This window comes from Cavia porcellus, unplaced genomic scaffold (genome assembly GCF_034190915.1).
Source record: "Cavia porcellus strain 051 isolate PalLab524CR breed Dunkin Hartley unplaced genomic scaffold, mCavPor4.1 scaffold_21, whole genome shotgun sequence".
Taxonomy (NCBI): Eukaryota; Metazoa; Chordata; class Mammalia; order Rodentia; family Caviidae; genus Cavia; species Cavia porcellus.
The window spans coordinates 18,189,469-18,207,455 of record NW_026947504.1 but is presented as its reverse complement, the minus strand read 5'-3'; positions in this window follow the sequence as shown (position 1 = coordinate 18,207,455).

Genomic DNA, 17,987 nt, shown 5'->3' with positions numbered 1-17,987 from the left:
ATAGAAAGAAGAAAGAAAGAAAGAAAGAAAGAAAGAAAGAAAGAAAGAAAGAAAGAGAGAGAGAGAAAGAAAGAGATTTTACAAAAACTAACATCCATCAATTCCTAATTTAGAACTTGGGTTTTATTACCAACAGTCATTTACATGTTTTAGACAGAAATTTTCCCACAGAAACAATGATAAATGGTGTTTTGTATGCAGAGAATAGCTCATAAAATTCATCTCAGCATACAAAAAGCATTCAAATAGTTCATCATTTTATTTAAATTCAGGGTATTAGCTAGGACAATTCAGGGGCCAGTAATTTAAATAAATGAGTTCTCATAAGGACAGAAAGTTTGTAAGGATACAGATTGGGATGTTTTGTGCAACCCAAGATCATAAGACCATAACTGAGTCCCATGAAGCATTGCAGTCACCTTGGATTCTCCAGTTCCACTCCCTAATTCTCTGATTGACTGCTTTATTCTCTTCTCTTTCTCTAAAGATAGTTTTTCAGAAGCTCACCCATGTGGCATCTTATAGCTGTTTCATACCAAGAATACAATGCAAGTTTCAAGCACCTTCACAAACAGACCCGTTTTTCTTAGATGTAAGTTCAAGTTCTCAGGCAAACATTAACTATCTGACATAGATAGTGTATTCATTTCATCATTTCAGAAGGAGAAGGTCATGAAGTATCAATTCATTAATTTTAAGATACATTTTGCTGATCTCATTTACATTAAGCACTACCCTAAACACTCAGTTATAGAAGACATAGCTATAGATATCCCAGCTCTTAAGAAACATATAAAAGTGGAGAGCCACGGAGGATGGACTGAGTCAAAAGCCACTAACATACATAAAGCAACTACATGCTTGTATTGTCTGGTTGATTTTGCAGGCTAGGCCTAGCGGTCTGAGCATCTCTTGAGCGGATGACCATATGCAATACAGCAAATATGGAGGATTTCCTTCTATCTTGCCTTTGAAGTCAAATATTGTTTTCACTGTTTTGCTTTGTTCTGATTAACTGTTTGGCTCTATTTAATATTCTTTTTTGATTGATTTTATGGTGTTTTGTTTGGGTTTGATTTTGCTATACCTGGTGGAATGGGCAACTATTGTGAATATAAAGAGATATACTATGGTAACTATTACTGTTTTCCCAGTATCCTGCTCTAAAGTTCTGTACCAATTTCACTGCATTGTCTTGATTGGCTTTCTTCTGTCTTGTTTTGTTGGACCTTACCATCTTTAAAATAAAATTTTTTTTAAAAAGTGGAGAACCAGTCCATCCCATGCCTCCTATGGGGGGGTTCTATCCTGTGTCCAACTCATAAAAACCTCTTAGTTTCTGTGAACCAGACTCCTTCCCTTGCATCTAGACACCTTGCAATCCAGCTTGAGGAACCTCCTTGTGCAATTTCAGGAAGACCATGAAGGACTTGTGAGAGCTCCATCACCAAGAAATAAACTAATCAGACAGAAATACCAACACAAAAGCTCTCTTATTAGAGACACACCACAGAAGTAAGGCAGGACCTGTACACTAAACCTAAACAGGAGCCCTGCTTGCTAGCACAAAAATTAACATAAAACCTTTAAAAAATCATGTCATTATTTTACAGATTTTAATTTTTATTACTACATGTTTGTGGGACACAGTGATTACATGCATGTAGAGAACTGGTGTATGCATGTAACACAGCTCAATTCTTGTTTCCGTTTCCTCCACTCTTCTTTCACTTTTCTTTCATTGCATTTATTTTTATGTCTTTATAAAGTTAATTATTATACATACCTATTAATAACCAGACTGATAAGTATATAACACAAAAGACAATTATACTAAATCAAAATATACTTTTACATATGTGTCATGTAATATAATAATCCATTAAAGTCTCAATTTGTATGAGAAAAGTGATCAAGGATAAACCCCTAAGATGATAGAGAGAATGAACTTATTTGAAAAACATTTTAAACTAATCATCATGAAAATGATTCAATAAGAAACTATAAATCACCCTAAATTAAGTAAAAATATAAAACATCAGCAAAGAAATTGAAGTTATACAAAAGCTGAATCCAATGGAAATTATAGATTTGGAAAATACAGTAACAGGAATCAAATTCAGGACCTTGCACTTGCCAGGCAGGCACAGTGTCACTGAGCTATATTCCCCAGTCTAATAACAGAAATTTTTAAAAAATCACTGAGTCTGCTCAGTAGCAGAGTCAGGATAATGGAAGATATAACCAATAAACATAAGAACAAATCAATAGGATTTACCCAATGTGAATAACACAGAGCAAAATAAACTTTAAAAATAATTAGTTCCAAGAATCCACATGACTATCAACAGATCTAATACTCATGCCACCTGAGACCCAGAATGGGGGCAGGGGGAAAAACATACAGGGACTAAAGAAGCAAGCAGAAAAATAATGACTAAAAACTTTGTAAATCTGGTAAAATACATACCCTCAGATCCAAGAAGGTAAAGGAAACCCAAGTAGGATGAACTCAGGGAAACAAACTGCAAGCTACCCATAAAAATTAATGACAAAGTAAAAATCTTAAAACCAGCGCAGGGGAACACTGTCTTACTTATAGGAAGACAGTTTTAATTACAGTATGGTTTTGTCAGTAGCAAGAGAGGATAAATGAAAGTCACACAACAGTTTCAAAGGCCAAAAGCACTTCCAACTGCCACTTCTGATTCAGGTGAAACTATCATTTTAGGAGAAAAAGGAAATAATAAGAAGAAGAACTAAAATAATTTGTCACTAACAACTTATCCTTGAAAGTTCTTAGACATAAAAGAAGTGAAGAAAATAATCCTAGAGCATCAAGAATTAGAGAAGAACAATGTCAAACAGCAAACATGAATAGCAACAATAGACTGCCCTCCTCATGAGTGTTCCAAATGAAAATAATAGTGGTCATTGTAACAAAATTGTAGCTCAAGACAATGCAATTTAAAAGTTAGGAGGGTAAAGATGCTTAAATGCAAGTAGACTTCCTACTTCACTTAAAGTCATGTCACATATTTGTTTTGCAATATCCACAGCAGCCACTGAGAGGTTGATCTGGATAAATACACCCCAAAACACTAATGATACGATAAGATGAAATTTTTGGATATGTCTAAGTAAGCCACAGGAAAGCAAAGAAAGAGTAACAAAAAGGAAACAATGATTAGGACGTCCTTCTTCAAGAAGTAACATTTGAGGTTATTCATGAATGCTAAGAAGGATCCAAGTATGCAAAAATCTGCAGGCAGTATGTTCCAGGAAAAGGAACCAGAATGTGTGGAGTCTAAAGGCATCATTCAGCTTGCTGTGCTACTAGAAAAACAAGAAGGCCAGTGTGTTTCATGATGCAGCAATTTAAGTGAAATGAGAATCAATGTGGTTGCCAGAGGATGGATAGACAGAGGGCACCATCAGACTTGAGTTTACTTTTGAGTACAGTGTGAAACCTCTGGACGTTAATAACTTAGGAAGCAATGTGATGTGTGTGTTCCTAAAGAACATTCATAATGTTTTATGGTTTTCAGGCAGTAGTGTGACAAAAATGAAGCCAAGCAGATTAGAGCTCTGGTCTTTTATCCTCTAGCTTTCAGGAAGGTCAAAATGCATTGAAAATACAAGACTGGGTGACTGAGGGGGGCGAGTAGACAGTAAGTGGAAGAGAAATGAAGTTACAGTGTAGACAGAGTAGGAGGCAAAATTAAGAATGATTGAAATGGTAGTAATGTAAGCGAAAGAAAGAAAACTGGTACAGAGGACTTCCAAATTCTAAGTCATTAATTTACCTAAATACAGGTAGTCTAAACATTGTTTACTAAGAGTTCCTGGTTAGGGTCCGAGCATGCAAACAATTTCTCAAACAAGCTGTACCCAAAATACTTGAACTCCTTTTGGATCTTGTCCCCTCACACAGATTTGACTTCTCAAGAATTTTTTTGCTTTATTTTTGCTTTTATTTTAAATAAAAATGACAAGACTAATAACAGTGAAGTCAACCTAGAGCACCCACAAATGCACTAAAGACTTTGGAATGAGGTTTCCAAGGAAAGCTCTAGGTGTCATGAGGAAATACGCTGAGACAAACAGAAAACAGAACTCTGTCCTTATTAAAAACTCATAAAGAATTTACAGCAGAAATGCCATATGACTTTCTGGTTAATGAACCTCAGAACAAACATAATGAAGCTGGAGTACATCCAAAGACACAAAATTAAAATGATAAAAGACACTAGTTTGAACAGATAATAAAGTAATTAGGGTTCTCCCTTCTGAAAAGGAGCCACAGAGATGAATATCCTCAAACCAAGGATAACATGAGCAATGACTTCTTCAATGTATTACAAAGACTAGACTACAATACTCTCTTAAAATTTAAAAAGAATTTTAAGGCAAATGCTTTACATGGTAGTAAAATATGAAAAGTATCTCCCCACTTAATCAGAAAATATAAATTCAAGAGTATGTAGCATAAAAGTCAGTAAACTATAGAAAATTGTGCTGGCTTCAAGTTCTGGGAATTCTCAGAAATAACTGCAAAAAACAAAATTCTACTAACGTCAGGAGAGAACAATGGAATAGCTCTCTCAATTCCATGAAAACAAATTTTATCTTTTATATTCTTTAGACAAAATACGCCTTTCAAAATTTCACAGATTTTTGAAGCATGATTATATTTTAAGCAATTGTTACATGACATATGGATACAGCAACAATAAAGCATAAACTTCCCCCTGTCCTAACATGCTCATTTATAGCACCAATTGCCAACACAGCCAAAAAGTTGGTAGAAGAACTATATAATTTTATCAATGCATCAGTTACTATGTCATATACCACAGTATAAGGTCACTTCCAGGTTTAGAATCTAAGCATTACGAACCACACAATGTTTACTAAAAGAAACAATGTATGACTATAAATAAATATTCTTGAGCTTTCTGTTAAATATGAAGAATTGAACATATTTTTTTACTGCTCGCCCCTGAAACAAGAATAAAATAAACCCAAGAAAGAATAACAGTGTCTCAATTTTGAAGATGGAATAAGGATTAGAGAATAAAGTCCCAAATGGAGAAAAACAAGCTAGTTCTTGTAACCTTCGAATCTCCCAGATTCTGGGAAACTGGAGTCATCACAGGGATACAGCCAGATTTGATACAGAAAGACTGTTAAAGAATGTGTATCTAAGATACCATTGAAAACACTGGTATCCTACTCCATCTCAGCAGAGGATTTACATTAAATTAAAATGACTCTACTCTGGATTAAGGAAAATTGAAAAACAGAAGGATAAAGTAAATGTCTCTACACTAACCAATAGCTTCTTCTATTTCTCCAAGAGCACTTAAAAAAGCTTTGTATCTCCCAAAAATCATCTCTGAAATAACTGATTAGTACAAGTTAGGTAAAAACCAAAGCATAATAATAGATGAAATGCCATCTGTGAAAAACACAAGGCAGATAATACTTCAGTAAAGACCATCAATTAGCAACCTGTATCTCTAGCACAAATATATACATAAACTCAAACTCACACATAAAATTTCCAATCAGTTTCCTATGTTTTACTCTTAAATGTGAATGGTCAGACAAGCAACATCATCAGTTACCAACACAGTCAGAAAGTTGGCAATGGAAAAGTTTAAGCCTCCTCCATGAGACAAAGACCTAACCCTACTGTACACACTAGAAGAAAAATACAAAGCAAATAAATACCTTCAGCATCTTGAGAGAAAACTACTTCCATCTTCAAAGAATGCTTAGGTAAAAATAAAGATATTTTTGAACATGTAAGTCGTCAAAAAATCTAGAGTGCCTGCATTATTTTTCCAAATGCTAAAGTAGTTTCTCTAATCAAAATTAGAAATTACCTACTGTATTATATATGTATTATTGCTGTAATAAATTACTACAAAATTGGAGGTTTAAAAGCTATTTATTAAATTTACAGTTCTAAAATCATAATACGTACACTGACACGTCAACAAGGCAGCCTTCCTGATGGAGGACTAGAGTAAATTATAATTCTTGTCTTTTTCAGTTTCAAATGCTTGCTATTACTTGTAAGTTCATGGCCATGCTATGAACTTGTAAGTTCATGCTATTACTTGTAAGTTCATTCTTTAAAGCTGGCAACACATCCTCAAATCTCTCTCTCTCTCTCTCTCTCTCTCTCTCTCTGTGTGTGTGTGTGTGTGTGTGTGTCTGTCTGTCTGTCTGTCTCTCTGTCTCTGTCTCTGTCTCTGTCTCTCTCTCCCTCCCAATACTAAGCTTCCTGAATTCCTCTTTCACTTATAAGGTCCCATGTGGTTACATTGGGTCCACCCAGATAATGCAGAAGAATATCCTTATCTTCAGGCCCCCAGACACATCCACACAGTCCCTTCTGCCTTTGGGAGTGACATATACCCATATTCTCAAGGTTAGGAAATTGATACTGTTATGATAGGTGTCTAGGCTCTCCCAAGCCTCATGTATTCATGGAGGCAGCTGAATTTAGCATTTGTGATTGGCTTGTTTTCTGCACTGGATTCGTGGTGTTAGTGCTGCATACACCCAGGGGTGGAGCTGACATACGGTGTAAGGGCAGAAAGAAGATGTGTCATCTCTCATTTTTCTATGTTTTCTCTTGCTGTTTGTGGTGGCCATGAATGGCTGCTCTGCCATGCCATCATGCCTGGGAGCCAGCTCAATATGGACTGAAACTTCCTAAACTGCAAGATGAATGAACTCCTTCTCTTTCCTAATTTTGGGTGTCAGGTATTTTGTCTCAACAAAGAAAGAATAATAACCAAGACAGACGTATTTGGGAGGCCATTATTCTGCCTGCTTCATTCAAGAAAAGGAAAGAGACAAAAAGCAACAACATGCCTTTCAATTCAAAAAAAAACACCATCAGAGAGAACTTCTTGGAAGATAGTAGAGTGGTGAATAGCAGAGAAAGAGCCTCTCAGAGATTTGGTGTCTAGACACAGAAATATAGTAACAAGAGGAAGAAAACATGGAGGAAAGTGGGTCCCTGGGACCAGGAAGGATCTGAAGCAAGAAAGGAGGCCCACAGGGGATCAAAGAGAGAAACTCAATGAAGAAGAAGGAAGAGGCAAGTGGCACTTTCTCCATAAGCCTGGACTCACTGCATGAGAGGAGCAGATCAAAACCGCACATGCATGGTGACCCCAGAGGCTCCTACAGGAAACATATTAGTGGAACAAAACAATGGATGAAGTGAACTGCAGCGGCTGGTGAGTAATTCAAGTTCAAATGTCCTGCAGGAGAGGATGACTGACGAAGAGCCATCCTGGAGAGGGGACAACTGAGCTCGAAACTCAGAGAAACTGCTGATCCTATCTGAGCAGAGTTCAAGTTCACAGGAGGAATACAGGCTGAATAGATCTGGTTCTAGCCTCGTGGCCAGAAATCAGCCTAAACTTCAGTGAAAATAAAAATGCGGGCTCACTGGAATGCTCTAGTATCCTGCTGTAAAGCTACTGCTGGCTTCCTGAGAATCATCAACACATATCTGGACTCTGCCTGCCCATGTTGTCAACAGTGACAGAGTTACACTGTGGAATGGATATTTATTTTTTCTTCTTTTCTTTCTTTGTTTCTTTGTTTCTTCTTCACTGTATATTCTTGTTTTCATAGGAGTGTGAACACAGTTTCTAATTTTTTTATTGTTGTTCTGTTTTGTTCTAATTTCTGTTTCCTTCTTCTCGCTTTCCCTCCTGTCTTCTGCACTAGTTTCCCAAACTGCATGATCCTTCTTTGTTGTCCAGTCTTGCTGCTAATCTCTTTTCCTTCTACTTCTCTATTTTTCCCCTAACCCCTTTTAAATTTTCTCCCATAAGGGTAAAACTGATCTATTGAGGCAGTATTTGTTACACAAAATTTTCTGGTTCCATTTAAATTTTATTATATAACCACAAAACTCATTCATAAAATTAAAGGTGGAAAATTAATACTTACCTCTGATTCTCATTTTCTAATCAGTGTTTGATGCTATGATTATTGTTGATTAGACCACTTTAGCCAAAGTGGAATAATTTTTCCAATCAGTTGTTCTTCCTGGTGTACCAAGACTGAGATTATCTAAGAGTCATAAAAAATATTCTGTTTCAATGCCAAAGAACTAGGATCTGGGCCACGTAGGCTGCAACTTCTTATCCCCAAAATATTGAAGAGTTAGGATCTTGCAAAGCATTCAAAACTCAAAAGCCAGTTATTCTGGAAGACACCTCTGAGAAATACTCATTTCCTAATGTTTCTAAATACTAACAGAAAAATCCACTCATCATTGGCAATTTATAAGCATGAACCCAGGAACTAAACTAAAAAAACAAAGAAAATGAGAAGACACAATAAGAAGCAATGCCACATATCAACTTCACCAAAGGCAAACTCAGGGGAAAACAAGTTGGAACAATCTGAAAGTCATCCATCTGGACTCTCTGAAGTGGTAAGAGCAGACATAACAAAGCAAATGAATGGGGCTTTCACAAAAATAAAATCAGAAGTAGTTCTTAGGTAACTACAGAGAAGACGACCATAATGAAAACATGTTTACTGACTCTAGAGTATATACAGATTTTTTTTAAAACAGAGGACCTTTAGGAAAATGATGTAAACTATGAATGCTTAACATAGGAAAAAAATGAAATCCATACAACATTCAAGCAGATGTCCAAGAGACTAAAATTTCCTTTTAAAATTTCTTTAGAAGAATAAACCAACATGAGGACAAATTCAGCTAATCCCTTCAGACATGAGAAATCAATCTGGCAGCTGCTAGGTGATGCAAAAAAGAATAACATAAGACTTACTGGAGTCATAAAAATATCAGGTGCTCGTAAAAATTATATTTAAAAACTTGTTCATAGATGTCATGGAAGAAAACTTACCTAGCAGGGAAGAATGATTTTATATATAGATAAATGAGTAGTACAGAACTCTAATTAGCCATGATTTTAAAAATCTAAAGCAGGGCATATAACAATCAAGATTCAGAAATTCATCACGAGCAGAATATTAAAAGCTGTTAGAGAAAAAGAAACAAATCAACTATAAAGGAAAGCCCAACAGAATCACAGTTGACTTCAACACAAACCCTCAAGTCAATGAGAGCTTAGAGTGAAGTATTTCAACTTCTAAAAGAAAACAATTTCTAAATCAAATTGATATACACCACAAAACTATCTTTAAAACATGATGGGGAAGTAAGATACTATAAAGAATACCAAGGAAATTCATTAACACTAAACGAGCACTCCAAAATGTTCTGAAGGATATTACAGAAGGTGATAACAAGCCTAATCACTCTATGAACCACAACAGAATAAAGGTAATGAATTAAGGGAGGGTAGAGAATTAAGCAGAAAAAAAGGGGAGAGCCAACAAGAAGAAAACAACATGGCAATGATAAGTCAATACATATCAGTTATAACCACCAATGCTAATGGTCTCAATTGATCAATAAAAAGAAACAGACTTGCAAAATGGATCAAAAACAATATCCAAGAATATGCTGTATATAAGAAATACATATACTTTTTAAAAATTCATAGATTCAAAGTCAAAAGATGGAAAACAATACTACATGCAACAGGAACTTGGAAAAAAATGAGGCATAGTTATTAAATATGCAGACAAAGTGGATTTAAAGCCAAGACTGATTAAGAAAGATTAAGAAAGAAGGTTACTATATCCTCGTAAAGGGAATAGTCTTAACAGAAGACATGCAATCACAAATATATGTGCACCAAATACCAGTACACTCAACTATATAAAACAAATATTAATGGATGTGAAAAAACAAATAATCACTAATAAATTGCCATAGGGGATCTCAATACTCAACTGTCACAAATAGACAGATGTACTAGACAAAAGTATCAATAATGAAATATTAGAGCTGAACCAAACTTTTGGAAAAACTGACTTAGTATATGTCTACAGATTTCTACCCCCAAACATCAGAATACACATTCTTCTCAGCTACACATGGGATGCTTTCTAAAATAAAGCACATACTACCTCATAGGACATGCTTAAGTAAATGCAAAGGAAATGAAATTATGCCCTGCATATTATCAAACCATAGCACAATGGAATTGGAAATTCAAGGCAAAAGAAACTACAAGAACTTAATATAAACACTGGAAGTTAAATTACACCCTCCTAAACAACCAATGGACCACAGATGAAATTAAAGAAGAAATTAAACAGTATCTACAATTAAATGATAGCACCAATACAGTATACCAGAATTTATGGGACATAATGAAAGGAGTCCTACAAGGTAAATTTATAGTGATAAACACCCATATCAAGAAAACAGAGGACACACACATAACCTAATGTTAAACCTTAGTTTCTAGAAAAAGAATAGCAGTCAAACCGAAAGCTCATATAAGAAAGGAAATTATAAAGATTGGAGCAGAAATTAACACAATAGAGACTGAGAAAACAATACAAATAATCAATGTATCAAAAAGTTGATTCTTTGAAAGATTAAATAAAATTGACAAACCCTTAGCCAATCTTAACCTAAAAAAAGAAATAAAATATTCAAAATCATGCAATTAGGAATGAAAATGGTAAAATCACAACAGATCCCAAATAGAAGAAATCAAGTAGGGCCACCCCTGTTTTGTTTTTGGTTTTTTGGTTTGTTTTCCTTTTTCTTCCTTTTCTTTTTCTTTTATTTTCTTTTTTTATCTCTTTTTTAAATAGCTGGGAGAATGCTAGGCCCAGAAAACTAATCTTACTCCCAAACTCAGAGACCAAATTCAGCTGATCCCTTGCCTACTCGTTCATTCTTTCTCCAAGTTTACAGGATCATCTTTTGTCTTACAGACCTGCTTCTACTTTCTTTTTAATTATCTTTGTTTTACCAACTGTCCTCACACTATTGTCACAAAGAGATAATCAACTAGACAAAAGATCAGCAAAGAAATAACAAAACTGAAACAAACATAAATTTAGTAGATGAGTGTTTTGCCCAACATCAGAATACACATTCTTCTCAGCTGCACATGGGGCATACTCTAAAATACACCATATACTAACCCATAGAACATGCTTAAGTAAATGCAAAGGAATTGAAATTATCCCACACATATTAGCTGACCATAGTGCAATGAAATTGAAAATTAATGGCAAAAGAAACTGCAAAGACTCCATAAACATGTGGAAATTCAATAGCATCCTTCTGCACAATTAATGCATCAAAGACAAAATTAAAGCAGAAAATGAATAATATCTACAAGCAAATGAAAATTCAAATAAAATTACTGGAACCTGTGGGATGCACTGAGAGCAGTCCTAAGAGCGAAATTTATAGCAGTTAATTCTCACATCAGGAAAACAGAACAAACACAAATAAACAACTTAGTGCTGAACCTCAAGATTCTAGAAAAAAAAGAGCAAGTCAAGCCCAAAGCCCATGCAAAGGAAGAAATTATAAAGATCAGAGCAGAAATTAATGAAACTGAGACCAGGAAAACAATACAAAGAATTAATGAATCAAAGAGTTGGTTCACACAAAGAATAAATAAATAAATAAATCCCTTTAATAATAAATAGTAAAGAAAAACTCAAATTCATGAAATAAGGAATGAAAAGAGAGAAGCTGCCATAGATCCTGTGGAAATTTAGAAGATCGCCAATACTTATTTCTACAGTCTTTACTTACACATGATACAAAACACAGAAGAAATAGACAAATTATTAGAAACATATGAATTAACAAAGCTGAATCAAGAAGGTATAAAATTTTTAATAATCCAATTTCAGTTAGTGAAATTGAAAGCATAATTAAAACTTACCAACAAAGAAAAGTCTAGGTCCTGATGGATTCACAGCTGAATTCTACAAGAAATTTCAAGAAGATTTAATGTCAATACTCATCAAACTCTTTAACAAAATTTGAAGAGAAGCATTTCTCCCTAGCTCATTCCTGGAAGCAATTATTATTCTGATCCTAAGACCAGCGAAAGACCCAACCAAAACTGAGAACTATAGGCCAATCTCCCTCATGAACAAAGATGTAAGTCTCAATAAAATACTACCAGGAAGACTGCAATAAACCATCAAGAACTTTCAGGAAGATGGCAGAGTGGTAAGTAAAGAAGAAAACAGCCTCTCTGACAGTCACCATCAAGCTACTGGAATATAGCATTGTAGGAAGATAAGAAGGAAGGAAGTGTGTCCCCTGGACCCAGAAAGAATCTCAAGTGTGAATTGAAGCCACAAAGAGCCTAAAAAGAAAAATTTCAGTGAAGAAGAAGTGTAGCATGCAGTGCTTCAACCTGAGATGGGACTCATGATGCAAGAAGTGCTGTTCAAATAGGAGGACACACAGTCACTGCGACAGTGCCAGCTGGTGACACTGGAGGCCTCTGCAGGGAGACATGGAAGTGGAAGGGAGCAGCAGACATGGCAGACTGCATGAGCTGACAGTGATTGTAGAGGGTTTAGTTCTCTCGTGAGGAGATAGTTATTAGCTTGGAGCCATTTCAGACATGGGCCAGAAAAGCCCAGAACTGCTGCCAGCCTCTTCCAGGAGCTCCCAGCTGGGCGTGGACCCATGGAAACTGCTTAGACTGTGGCAGACCAATAAGTTTGTTCTCATGGCAGGCCTGCTAAGGCCATCCAATACTCTACCAGAAAGCAACTGCTGACTTGCTGGGCAGATTGGCAGGATTGGAGACTCTTGTCTCCAGAGCCTGTCTAATAGTGAAACCAGAAAGAATCCTGGAAGTGGCCTATTTATTTTTCATTTTGTTTTCTTTTCTCTTTCTCTTTGTCTTTCATTGTTTATATATGAGTGTGAAAGTGGTTGCTAACTTCTTTGTGGGTGTGACACTGTTCTGTTCATCTTTTTATCTCTATCGTTTTTCCCCTTAATTCTTCTGCACCAGTTTCCACAAGTTGGCATGAACCCCCTTTGTCCTCCAACCTTATCTCTAATCTCTTTCTCTTCTTTCACTTCTCTATTTTCTCCTTAATCCATACTAAATTTGAATCATGAGGGCAAAACTGACACATTACCAACTTACATATTGCACATAATTATCGGATTTGTTTTACATTTTGTGATATAATCACAAATCTAGTTTAGAGAGTTAATTGTTGCAAATTAAGGGTTAGCTCAGTTTGTTGTTTTCTAGGCTTAGTTTGAAGCTATTGGTACCATTATAACCAAAACTGATATAATTGTTATAAACAGATGTTGGTCCTGGTATCCCAGAACTGAGATTAACTAAGGATCCCAGAAAACATGGTGGCACAGCACCAAAGAACCAGGGACTAGGCCAAACAAACAACATCTTCTCATCTAAAAAAAAATTAAGAACTAAGATCCTCCAACATACTCAAAACCCAAAAACCAGCTACACCTGGAAGATGCTTCAGAGAAGTAATCATCACATCAGGGTCCTAAATATTACCAATAAAACAACTCATCATAGGCAGCTTACAAGCTTCACCTCGGGAATTTAAAAAGAGACAAATAAAATGAGATGACTCTTGAATAAAATGCAACCTCAGACATCCAGTTCACCAAAGGCAAATGTAGAGGGCAAGGAGGTGGGACCATCTGAAAGGCTCCCCATGTATCTTTGAAGTGGAACAACACGGCTATTGAATAAAAATGAAATCAGAAATAATCTCTTGATAACTAAAGAGATTACCAAAATACACACCATGCTTAGCAGTGTTAGAGCAGACACAGATCAAAAAATAGATGAACTTAAGCAAATTATGGAAGCTCAGCCTACTAAAGAAATGGAATTCATGAAGCATATTCAAGCAGATGTACAGCAGAAGAAAAATTCCATTGAAAGTATTAAAAGCAAATTGGCCAATGTGAGGACACGATCATGGACATTGAAGACAGGCTTGCATGTAGTGATAATAAAGGAAAAATTTCTCAAAAATAGAAAGGGACCATGAGAAATTAATTCAGCAGCTGCCAGCTGAGATAAGCATGAATAACTTAAGATTAATTGAAGTCAATGAACAAGCACGAGCTATTACTAATAACATTAAAAAATGTTCACAGACATCATGACAGAAAACTTTCCTGGTAGAGAAAAACAATTTGACATTCAGATAAACAAGGCATTTAGGACTCCAATTAGCAATAAAACTCCGAAATAAAAACTATAGCCAGGCACATCATAGCAAAAATTCCAGAAATTCAAGCCCATCAGAATTATAGCTGACTTCTCAGCACAGACTCTCAAGTCAAGGAAAGCTTGGAATGAATAATCCAGGCTCTAAAGTAAAATAACTTTCAATCCAGATTGATGCGTCCTACAAATGTATCTTTCAAAATTGATGGAGAAGTAAGATACTTCCATGACATAAAACATCTGAGTAAATGTATGACCACCAAACCAGCACTTCAAATGTTCCAATGAACATTCTGGAAAGAGATAAGAAGGACTAAAGCTCCATGAACCTCAACAGAAGGAATCCACCAGGGAAGGCAAACAATTAGAGGGAGGGGAAAAAGGTATGGGGAGACAAGAACAGGAAAATGATATGGCAAGGATAAGTCAACACATATTAGTTATAACCACCAATGTTATTGGTCTCAGTTTACCAGTCAACAACCTAAATGTCAGACTGAGTCACAAAGCAAGATCCAACAATATGCTGCATACAATAAACACATTTAATTAAATAGCAAATTTATAGACTGAAAGTCAAAGGGTGGAAAATAATAAATCATGCAACAGGAACCCAGAAAAAAGTAGGATTAGCTATTCTTCTTGCAGACAAAATAAATTTCAAGCCAAGACTGATTAAGAGAGATAAAGAAGGTCACTATATCCTTATAAAAGGAACACTCTAAGAGGAAGAGATAACGGTCATAAATATACATGCAACAAGTATCAGTGCACTGAACTGTATAAGACAATTAATAATGTACATGAAAAATTGAATAAGCCCTAATACAGTTGTACTGGGAGAACCCAATTCACCACTATCACAAAAAGACAAATCAACTAGACAAATAATCAATAATGAAATATTAGGACTATCAAACTTTTGAACAAAAGGACCTAGAAGATGTCAATATAATGATCCACCCCACAACATCAGAATACACGTTCTTCTCAGCCGGCTGAGAAGAACTATATGCTGGCTCATAGAACATGCTTAAATAAGTGCAGAGGAAGTCAAATTTTTCCAGCATACTAGCAGTTCATAGTGCATTGAAATTGGAAATCCATGCCAAAGAAAACCACAAGAACATCACAAACACAGGAAAATTAATTAGTACCTGACTGAGCAACCAATGGGTCACATATTAAATTAAAGAAGAAATTAGAAAGATTTTACAGCTGAATGATAATGACAATACAGCATAGGAGACCTTGTGGGACACAATTAAAGCAGTCTTATGAGGGAAACTTATAGCAGTAAATACCCATAGCAGGAAAACAGAACTAGTGCATACAAAGAAGATAATGTTGAACCTCAAACTCCTAGAAAAACAAGAATGTATTAAATCAAAAGCTTGTGCAAGGAAGGAAATTATACAGATCAGAGAAGAAGTTAACACACTGAAGAATGAAAACACAAAACAAAGAATCAATGAATTAAAGAGTTTTTGCTATTCTAGGTCTCATTTTGCTCCAGATGAATTTTAGGAGGGATTAATTGAGATCTATGAGGTATGTTGATGGTATTTTTATTAGGATTGCATTGAATCTGTATAACAGTTTTGGGAGAATGGTCATTTTCACAATATTTATTCTTCCTATCCATGAGCAAGGGATGTATTTCCATTTTTTGAAATTGTCTTCAATTTCTTTTTTCAGTGCACTATAATTTTCCCTGTATAGGTCTTTCACTTCTTTCATGAGAGTAATTCTAACCAGCAAAGGCAAGGCAGGGGGCATCACAATCTCTGACTTGAAGTTATACTACAGAGCAACCATAGTAAAATCAGCATGGTACTGGAATCAAAGCAAAACTGAAGGTCAATGGAATGGATTAGAAGATACAACCACAACTACAAACACACTCAACCACCTTATCTTTGATAAAGGGGCCAAACATGTTCACTGGAAGAGCAACAGTCTCTTTAATAAGTGGTATTGGAAAAATTGGCTCTCCATATCCCAAAAAATAAAACTAGACCCATGCCTATCATCATGTACTAAAATAAAATCTAAATGGATCAAATGGATCTAACAAAAAATGGATTTGAATATTAAAACAGAAACACTAAATCTATTGGAAGACAAGTTGGGTAAAACCTTTGGGGATATAAGGGTGTTTGGAGAGTTCATAAACAGGACTCAAACCACACAGGAAATACTTCCCAGAATCAATAGCTGGGATCATCTCTTTTTAAATAGTTTCTGCATGTCAAAAGGAATCTCCAGCATAGTGAAAAGAAAACCCACAAACTGGGAAAAAAATCTTAGTGAACTGTCCCTCAGACAAAGGACTTCTGTCTAAAACATATAAAGAATTAAAAATAATCAGACCCCCAAAATTCAAAGATCCAATACAAAAATGGGCATCTGAGATGAATACACACTTCTCAGATGAAGAAATATAAATGGCAAATAAATACATGAAAAAGTGTTCATCATCATTACTCATTAGAGAAATGCAAATTAAAACCACACTGAAATTTCATCTCACTCCTGAAAGAGTGGCCAAGATCAAGAAAACCAACAACAACAAATGTTGGAGAGGCTGTGGGGAAAAAGGAACTCTCCTGCACTGTTGGTGGGAGTGTAGACTGGTGCAACCATTGTGGAGGTCAGTCTGGAGATTTCTCAAAAAGCTGGGATTGAAAGTCCCATTTGTTCCAGCTATTCCACTTCTAGGCATATTCCCAGAAAAACTGAAAACATCATACCACAGTGATATATGCGCACCCATGTTTATAGCAGCACAATTTGTAATTGCCAGATGTTGGAAACAACCTAAGTGTCCAACAACTGAGGAATGGATAAAAAAAAAAAGCTGTGGTATTATTATACAATGGAGTACTACTCAGCTATAAAGAAGGATCACACTGAGATATTTATAAATAAATGGGCACAGCTTGAGACCATACTCACAAGTGAAATAAGTCAAACTCACATGTGTGACTACTGAATAGTTTCCCTAGTGTAAGAAATGATACAAACACATAAAAGTATGCAGTAATCATGATTTCCCCATTATCTGGCTTTGAAGCCTTATAAAGTTTTCACTCATTAATTGGAATGGTTTTTTCTGGGCCATTTGATATTATTGTCTGTGATGATATGAACAGCTATTTTGAAGAAAACAAGACATCATAATAGCTATTACTGATTTAATATCATCTTTTATTGAAGCCCCATCAAGCTTTTGTTCTTCTGTCTCCTTTGGTCTTATCATGTTGTATCTATTGGATTTCATTATATGTGATAGTATAAACAAAAATTTTTATAGACAAAGAGATAATATAGAAACCATTATTCATTATCTGTTAGCTGGTTCTAAATACTTTGCAATACTTTAATCTTCTTGAATGGTTTCACATTGTCTTGATATGTTTGATGCTATAAGCATACAAAGTTATACTCAAATATTTCAAGGAAAGAGACATTATGGTAACTACTATTAAGTTGGATTATCTTGTGGTGAAACACTCTGTTGCTTAAATTGTTCTATTCTGACCTGTATTGTTACATTGTTATGTCCTTTTTTTATCTCAATCGCCCCCCTTTTAAAATTTATTTATTTATTTATTTATTTATTATTTTAAATTAAGGGAAATAATTGAAAAAATTAACAGGATATATTCTAGTAACTTTTTGATTTCCTGTTAACTCGATTTGAAGCCCTGCATTGCTCTCACCATCTTGTTTTGACTGATTTTACTCTACTCTGTTATGGTCTGTTATGGTTGATATTATCAATTTTGAGGGTATAGACAACTAGTTTGAAGGCAATAAGGTTCACTGTGA